Source organism: Petaurus breviceps, unplaced genomic scaffold, assembly GCF_028583685.1.
Source record: "Petaurus breviceps papuanus isolate PSGF00001 unplaced genomic scaffold, PetGlider_PUasm1.0 90865, whole genome shotgun sequence".
Classification (NCBI taxonomy): domain Eukaryota; kingdom Metazoa; phylum Chordata; class Mammalia; order Diprotodontia; family Petauridae; genus Petaurus; species Petaurus breviceps.
Genome location: NW_027187367.1, coordinates 6,584,298 through 6,593,585, shown reverse-complemented (window position 1 = coordinate 6,593,585; position 9,288 = coordinate 6,584,298). Strand labels below are relative to the sequence as shown.

The 9,288-nt window shown below is 38.9% G+C and overlaps 1 non-coding gene across 1 annotated transcript; it reads right to left on the bottom strand.

Annotated features, from left to right (window-relative positions):
• Positions 1–2,687: 2,687 nt before the first annotated feature.
• Positions 2,688–2,794, bottom strand: LOC138150339 (U6 spliceosomal RNA). The gene has a single exon (XR_011165550.1). It is a non-coding gene; the product is annotated as a U6 spliceosomal RNA (small nuclear RNA).
• Positions 2,795–9,288: the final 6,494 nt, after the last annotated feature.

Sequence of the window (9,288 nt, the reverse complement as noted above, 5' to 3'; positions counted from 1 at the left end):
TTGAAATAACTCTGAGGTTCTACTTCACACCCATCAGATTAGCAAAGATGACAGAAATGAGAAAATACAAGTATTGTAGGTTTGCAGAAAAAGAGGTACATTAGTGAACTATTGGTAGAACAACATTGGTGAATTGGTCCAGCCTTTCTGGAAAGCAATTTAAAATCATGCTCTAAAAGTCACTAAACTATGTATAACCCTTTGACCCATACACTACCCTAAAGAGATCCAAGAAAGAGGAAAAGGATCTACATGTACAAAAACATTTATACCAGTTCTTTTTTTCAGTAGTAACAAACTGGAACCTAAGGGAGTGGACTTAATTGGCGAATGGTTAAACAAATTATGGTAAACGAAAGTAAAGGAATACTAGTATGTAATGCTAAGGAGCTTGTTTCTGGTAAAATAACTTAATATAAATAATGTCACTTTTTACAACAGGTGTAAAAAGTTGCAAAAAATTTAAGAATGAGTATCTTACACTAGTAATGGTGCAGTTATTAAGAGTTTCTTACCCATTGAAATGGTTATTGCTATGTCAAAATATAGTTCTTGTTTATCAGTGCTTCTGAATAACTTGCAGTTGTATTATATTTTTTGTTATTTAATTTATTTAATAAACAAATATACTAAATTACATAATTTCTTGCCAGATGCACAATGTTTATGGAAAGACTTATGGAAAGATCAGAGATACCACATAAATGCATTTGCAATTTTGATTAAGTTTCTTGGTACAAAATATCCTAACCAACTGAAAATCAGCTACTATATAGAGGATTTTCTAGTTACATTCTAATGTTAACTTACATAAAAACTTATGCACAACAAACACTGAATTTGTAGACAACCCAAGGAGAAGGGATGCTGTATGGGGGCGAGTAATACTAGAGAACCAAATGGAGGAAATACACATCTAACTCTCATAACTTTAAATGTGAAGGGATTAAACAAAACAAAGGTATATGTAGAATAAAAATGAGACTTCAGTAAAATTTACTATACATTAGGTAAATCCAAAAAAGCAGGAGCTCCAAATGAATACATGACTTAGCCATAAAATATATAATAAACAATTTAGAGGAACAAGGAAGAAAGTATCTTTCAGGTAAACCTGGGAAGACTTGTATGAACTGATGCAGAATGAAGTAGGTAGAATCAGGAGAACATTTTATACAATAACAACAATATTATAAAGATGAACAGCTTTATAATACTTAAGAATTATAATTAGCGTAATGACCAAACATGATTCCAGGGGACTAATGATGAAGTATATTAACTACTTGACAGAACTGATGGGCACAAGATGCAGAATAATACATATTTTCAGATGTGGTCTATGGAAAAATTTGTTTGCTTGATTATGCATATTTGTTACAAAGATTTATATGCCAAGGGTGAGACTAAACTCACATGTTCCAAGCTTTGAGGCTAACTCTCCATGTACTATTTTACCCTGCCTCTTATTATAGACAAACATATTTCCTTAATTGCTAATGTTAGGAGAAGCGTGTTTTCCTTGGAATTATACCTTAAGATCTCTTTGTCCATCCCTAGCCTCTCTCTTTCACCATAGAAATACATCTCCAACTATTTCTTAGACATCTCCATGGCCCTCCTAGGACTCAACTCAACATGTCCCAAACTGAACTCAATATCTTACCCCTAAACCCTGTCCCCTTTTCAAACTCCCCAATTAGTTTTAAGGATATAACCATTTCCTTTATTCACCCAGGCACCCAGTCTTTAATTCCATGAAGAACACAGATTGACAAAAGAATTAATAGACATGGGGCGGCCAGGTAGCACAGCGAGTAAGAGCACTGGCTCCAGTGTCAGAACGACCTGGAGATCGAATCCCCGGGCTCAGACTCTTAGCACCCACCCAGAAACACCTGGCCGTGTAACCTTGAGCAAGTTACTTAACCCCAATTGCTTAGGGGAGGCCAGGTGGCTCAGCGAGTAAGAGCACCAGCTCCAGTGTCGGGATGACCTGGATCAAATCTGGGCTCAGATACTCAGCACCACACCCAGAAATAACTGGCTGTGTAACCTTGAGCAAGTTACTTAACCCCAATTGCTTTAAAAAAAAAGAATTAATAGACATGAATCAAAAATTAAACATTTAGAATAGACAGAAAAGGAAGAGAACGGATAAAGAAAATAAGGCATATATATATATATATATTTTATAAAAGGTGTTAAAAATGAGAGGAAGAACCCTAACAAACAAAAGAAATTGAAGGGGCAGAAATGAAGAAGGTTTTTAACTACTTAAATGTAATTTAATGACTTAAATGAAAGGGGAGAAAAGAAAGGAAGAAAGAAGGGAAGAATTAGATAATTAAAAGGAGAAAGGAAAAGGAATTAATAATACATACGTTGGCATCATCTTTAACTGCTAACGCCCACTCCCTCAACATACCCAAATCTTGTCCTTTTTACTTTCACAGTATCTCTCCTATAAGTACTCTTCTCTCCACATATACAGTCACAATCCTAGTCAAGGCCCTCATTACATCTTGCACACACTATCTGGTCACCCTGCTTTAAGGCTGTCCCCACTCAGTTTTATCCTCCATTCAGCTGCCAAGATGATTTTTCAGAATTGTAGGTCTGAGGATGGCATGTCACTTTCCTGCTAAGTGAAGTCTATTAGCTCTCTGTTTTCTTCAGGGTCAAATATAAAAGTTCTCTGTTTCACGAATTTGTGTGTCATCCTTGTGCAGGGGCTGTGCTAATCTTCTCTGTATTGTTTCAATTTTAGTATATGTGCTGCTGAAGTGCGCACAAAAAGTTCTCTGTTTAAAGGTCTTCATAACATGGCTCTTTCCTATCTTTCCAGTCTTCTAACACTTTATCTACCTCCATATACACCATCATAACTGCTTCTTTCTCTGTTTCATTGTTGCATAATTTTTTCAGTTGTGTCCTACTCTTCATGACCCCAGTTGGGGTTTTCTTGGCAGAGATATTGGAGTGTTTTGCCATTTCCTTCTCCAGTTCATTTTACAGATGGGGGAGCAGGATTAATCAATTTGACCAGGGGCACACAACTAGTAAGTGTCTGAGGCCAGATTTGAACCCAAGTGTTCTTGATTCGAGGCCTAGTGCTGTTTCCATTATGCCACCTGGTTGCTCCTTGGGAGGAAAAGCTCTGTTTCATTATGTATGAGTTTTTTCTCCCAAGTGTCACAGCTGGAGCTCCTGAAATTCTCCCCTTATCTCACTTGCTCCTAAGCTCTTTCTTCCCCTTTAGGATAAAAAGGGGAGGTGAGACTGCCTTTCAGACAGTCACAGCATCTTGAATATCAGCATTTTTGTTTTGGCTGAACTTGTGTCAATAAATAAGCATCTGTTATACATTTATCATGTATATTTATTTTGTCTTTTATGACTAGTTCTATTCCTTTGTTTGACTACTGATCCCTTAACAGCTAAATCCTATGGCTGCTGACTATCACCTCTATTATTCTTCCTTTCTTTGACTTCCATGACATTGATCTCTTTCTTGGTTCCCTTCCTAGATGTCTGCTTGCTCCTCAGGCTTCTTCACTAGTTCATTGTCTTCTTCCTACCCCCTAAGTAGGGGTGTCTCAAGGCTCTGCCTGGACCATTTCTTCTTCCTATGTATCCTCTCCCCCTGCATTGTCTACCTTGGTTGCCCCATCTCCTCCCCTTGGTGTGTCATCATCTACATGAATGATTCTCAAATTTACATATTCAATCCTAATGCTTCCTCTAAATTTCACAACTGCAACTTCAGTTAAAAATCTTCCCTGAATGTCCCACTGTTGCCTCATATGGAACATGTTCCAAACTAAACTTTTCTCTTAAACCTGACCCTCCTGTCAATTTCTCCATTTCTCTTAATGGCATCAACATATTCTCATTTATTCAGGCTTTAATTTCAGTTCATCTTTAACTATTCTCCCCTTTTCATCCTCCGCATAAAATCCATTGCCAAATATTTCCATAATGTCCCTCAAATATGCTTCCTTCTCTCCGTACACATTGACCTCTCCATGCTCATTGACCTCTTACTTGTACTATGGCATAAGCCCCTTAAATTGATCTCCCTTCCTCCAATCTGTCCCCTCTTCAATTTATCTTTCACAGGGCTCCCATAATTATCTTCCTAAAGTGCCACATCACCCTCCTGCTCACACATTTTCAGCTCCTTATTATTGCTTCTTTAAAAAAACAACTGCATACACAGCAGAGTTTTATTGATATCTTTTGTTTATATGTTGCCTAGATTTCCCCCTGTAACCTTCTCTTCTCCCTTCCTAGAGAGCGATCCCTTATAACAAATAATTTTTTTAAAAGAATGAGAGCCTTCTTATTTCTAGGATAAAATACAACCTTCTTTTCCTGGCATTTAAGGTCTGCTATAATATGTTCCCAATTTGTCTTTTTAGCCTTATCTCAGATAACTGCCTTTATTTATTCTACATTCCATCCAAATGGAATAGCAGTTTCTCAATCCTGACATGCTGTCTCAGCTCTGTGCATTGCTGTAGGCCTGTCCTCATTCCTAGAATGTATCCCTCCTGCTCTCAACCTTTCAGAATCCTATCTTCTTTCAAGGCTTAACTCAGATGCTCCTTCTGTGTGAAATCTTTCCACCCCCTGCTGTTGTCCCCAGCTGAAAGTAGTCTCTCCCCCTTCAGATTTTCCTGTGTACTTTGTGTGGAATTTCCTTTTGCCTTTATTACTTCTCTACCTTGTATTTACTGTACCATTGAAATCACAGGTCTAGTGCCCATCTCTATCTCTGCAGTTGAAGGCCAGTCTTTAAGATTACTGTTTCACTTTTCATTTTTGTGTCCTCAGAGTCCTTTCAGTGCACCTAATAGGAAGTTTATGAATGTTTGTTGTTTGTAGTTGGCCCTGGGGAATAAGAGAATAGCATAGCATTGGGAGGGCAGGCATGCAGGGACCCCTTGAATATCCCTACTTTCTGGAAATGAGGAGAAAACCTTAGAATGAGGGGAAAAGCATTCCAGATACTTTATCCATCCCAAATGGGACCTCCTCCCATTTCAGAGAATCAAAAGTCAAGATATTTCTGACACTGAAATGTAAGGGCGTTAGAGGAGGGGAAGGAGTCAAGGACATAACAAATCTAGCAGGTGAGAGAGGGGCATTTTGCCTAAGGGAGTTTGTTTGTGGGGAGGTCTGATAGAGGGAAGACTTGAGGATGACAGTGCTTCCTCCATTGGTAATGTGTACCAGCTTCTTTATTACCATGGTGGATTTGGCTTTCTAGTATATGAATAAATATTTTGGTTTTGTCTTCAAAGAAGAGAGTCTGTTATATCTTGCAATTCAAATATGGAAATATGCTTACATATTCATAGCATCCACAGTGGTACACATAGCATCACATTGGTGATATAATGCCCAATTTCTGCAAGATTATTTTCCATTTTTCCCGACAATTTTTTTAAACCAAATAATTAATTCTTATTCCCCAAACTTTAACCCTATATTCATTTGCTTTAAAAACTATCTAGTACTGGCTAAGAAATAGAAAGGTGATCCATGGAACCTTTTTCATCAAAATATTTCCCTTGTCTTTCAGGAAACTTTCCTATACCCCCTATTCAATAGGAAAGGAAGGAAGGAAGAAGCATTTATTCAACACATACTATGTGGCAGACACTGTATTAGGCTCTTTGCAAATATTGTCTCATTTGATCCTTAACAGAGTCAAGCTCTATTATTATCCCTTTTTACATTTGGGGAAACCGAGGCAGACAAAAGTTAGGTGATGTGCTTAGGATCAGACAGCTAATAAGTGTCTGAAGTTGGATTTAAACTTAGACCTTCCAGACTCCAGGGCACTGGAAATACATGATAAAGTTTACAATAAATGTGCATGTAAGAATTAAAAATCAAGATTAATTTCAATTGGATAATATAGTTATCTATCAAATATTCTGTCTTTGAGAGTTGTCTGGGGCTGTGAGAGGTTAAATAACTTGCTCTTGGTCACCTAGCCAGCATGTATCAGAACTCCATGGCAAGTCCTCTGTCTCCCCCACCATACTGCCTTTCTTTAAGGTATTATTCTTTGTTTCTTCAGTAATCCTAAAGAAGGAATCTGGAGAAAAGTCTTTTTCTGTTGAATGATTATACACAACTGAGTTTCTATGCTGATTAGTTTTCTTTTCCAAGAAAAACCTAACCAAAATATTTATAGCAGCACTTTTTTTGGGATAGTAAAGAATAGGAAAACAAAGTAGCTGCTCATTGACTAAACAAATTGTGGCACATGAGTGTAATGGAACGTTACCGTGCTGTAAAAACTCCAGGTTTAGAGTGTCAGAGTTTAGAGATGACTATGTCCCAAATCCTCGGTTTGCAGAGGAGAAAACTGAGAACCTGGAGAAACTAAGTGACTTGCCTGAAGTTATACCAGTAGTCACTAACAGAACTAGTATTTAAACCCAGGTTGTCTGACTCCAAAGCCACTATTCTCTCCAAAATATCTAGCTACCTAGATCTTGGTCCAGTCTGTGCTAGCTAGATGACTCAGTGGATAGAGAGCTGGGCCTAAAATCAGGAAGACCTAAGTTCAAATCCGACCTCAGACACTTACTAGCTGTGTTACCCTGGCCAAGTCACTTAACTTTGCTTACCTCATCAGTTTCCTCAACAGTAAAATGGGGATGATAATAGTACCACCTACTTTCCTGGGTTGTTGTGAGGATCTTCTTTGAAAGTGCTTGGTGCTTAATAAATGCTTATTTCCTTCCTATCTCACACCCCTATTTATGGGGATGTTTTTCCCATGTTTAACTTTCTTCTACTTCATTTTCTGACCATTGGTAGGATTGTTAATTACAGATTTATTATGCCTCTCCTCCATGCTAAGTATTGCTCTGAGTATTCTGGGGGCTACAAAGAGGCATAAATCAGGGAAGTTGCCTTATGTGGTAGGGGAGCTAAGCCTTGACAAGGCAGCACTGGCAGTCCCCAACTTGTAGATGCCCAATTTATTCACATTCCTCACATACCAGCAGCTGTTTGAGAATGTGGCCCCATGGCCACAGGAACTCACTCTGAATTCCCTCCTTGCTGCTACTAGTTAAGATTTCCTTCCTCATTTCCTTTGCTTTTGCTAAGCCTACTGGTACTCGGGACCCTTCCCACACTCTATCCCTTGTTTGTCTTCTCGCCTGACTTAGACAATTATAACAATGGCAAGGAAGATGAAGGGGAAGGGAAAAGAGTGGGAGAGACATTGGAGTTGGAATCTGAGGGGCTGGATTCCAATTCTGGCTTTAATAGTGACTGGTTATGTGACCATGGACAAATCACTTAATTTCTCTGGGCCCGTGTAACCTTATCTGTACAAAAGGGATGGTAATAGCTGTTATTTCTAACCTCACGAGGTTGCTACGAAATAAGCATGAAGTAAAACCTAAAATGCTATGGAAATGTGATTTATTATTATCCTCTCCACTCAACCTCTGCTCCCCCTCCCCATTGCTTGCAGTGTCAATAACCCCTGTCTCATCTCCTCATGCTATACCGTGTTTCCCCAATAATGACACTGTCTTATTAATTTTTTTGGACAGAAAAACACCAGAGGGCTTATTTTCAGGGGAGGGCTTATTTTAATGAACATTGACAGCAATTTTAATAAACAGGTAAAGGTGAACCAAAAAATGTACCTTTATTCAATAAGCAAATCACTGGGGAAGAACAGGATGACGCACTCACTGCTGCAGCTCTGATTGGATGCAGCTCGGAGCGCGGTGTGCGTTTCACGGGGGGGGAAGGGGGGGCAGTGCATACAGAGGGTACCATAATGTAGTGTAGGGGATCACCTTCACTACAGCAGCAATCTCAATAGGGCTTATTTTCGGGGGAGGGCTTATTTTAGAGGAATCTTACACAGTAAGGGGAGGGCTTATTTTCGGGATAGGTCTTATTATCGGGGAAACACGGTACTAAAGGCCCAGCCCCCACTCCAGCTTCCAGAAACACCGTAAAGGCCAAGATCAGGCCTCAATGAGTATGGGCATGCTTTTGAAATAAACATAAATCTTACTGAGTCCTTTGTTTATTTCCAGCCTCATCATGAGCACATATAGCTTCTTTCTTTCCTTATCTGGGAGAGACAGAGAGAGAAAGAGTCAGACACACACACACACACACACACACACACACACACAGATAGACAGAGTGTGGAAGAGAAATAAAGAAATATTTCTTCCCCTCTGACCCCCATCCTGACCCCCTCTATTTTGTTTTAAAAAATCTTCAGGATCCTGTCAAAAGTCTCTATCTTTACTTAAGGAACAAGTAGCAACTGTTAGATTATTATGGCTCTAAAGCTGGCAGGCACCTCAGAACATTTAGTTCACCATTTGAGAGAGAAGAAAACTGACGTCCAATAGTTTAAAAGCCTTGTCCAACGTCACACAGGTAAAAAGCATCAAACTTAGGTTTTGAACTCATATCCTCCTACTACACAGCCAGGTCTTTAGCCACTGTGCTCTCCTCTCTTCCTTGGTGATTTAGAGGAGAAAACCCAGGTCAGAAGCAACAGGTGGAAGTTACTATCAAAAAAAGGAAACAAACAGGAGAGATTGTTCTATTTCTTCTACAAGTCTTCTGGAGATGGACGAGGAGTAGTCTGGGAGCCAGCCTAAAACCTAGGAGGGATCCCCAGAATTTTAAACACCAAGACCATCTGATTCTTTACAGCTCCTTATGCCTCTATCCCAAAGCCTCATCACGCCTTCTCCCTCATCCCAACATTGTTACTCAGCAATATTGTAATCTATAAAATACTCTGATCAAGACAATGATCCAAGGCAATTTCAAAGGACCCATGATGAAAAATCTCATCTACTTCCAGAGAGAAAACTGATGAATTATTAGTGCAGACTGAAGCATACTTAAAAAAAAAAAAAACTTTTCTTTATTTTTCTTGTTTTATTTTTTGTTTGTTTTCTTTTGCAACACGACCAATAGGGAAATATGTTTTACATGACTTCACATGTATAATTGGAATCATATCACTTGTCTTCTCAAGGGGCAGGAGAGGGAGGGAATTTGAAACATTTATTTTTAAATGAATGTTTAAAAAATTAATTAAAAATTAAGGAAGAATGTGTGTGTGTGTGTGTGTGTGTGTGTGTAATGGGAATGGTAATTTGAAGATCTTCCCTGCCCCTTAATAGACCTATGGAGGAGTTTGAAGGCCTTCCCCGTTGTGAAGATAAACTCTGCCCCCTAGAGCCCACAGAAAGCTTCCCTGCTGTG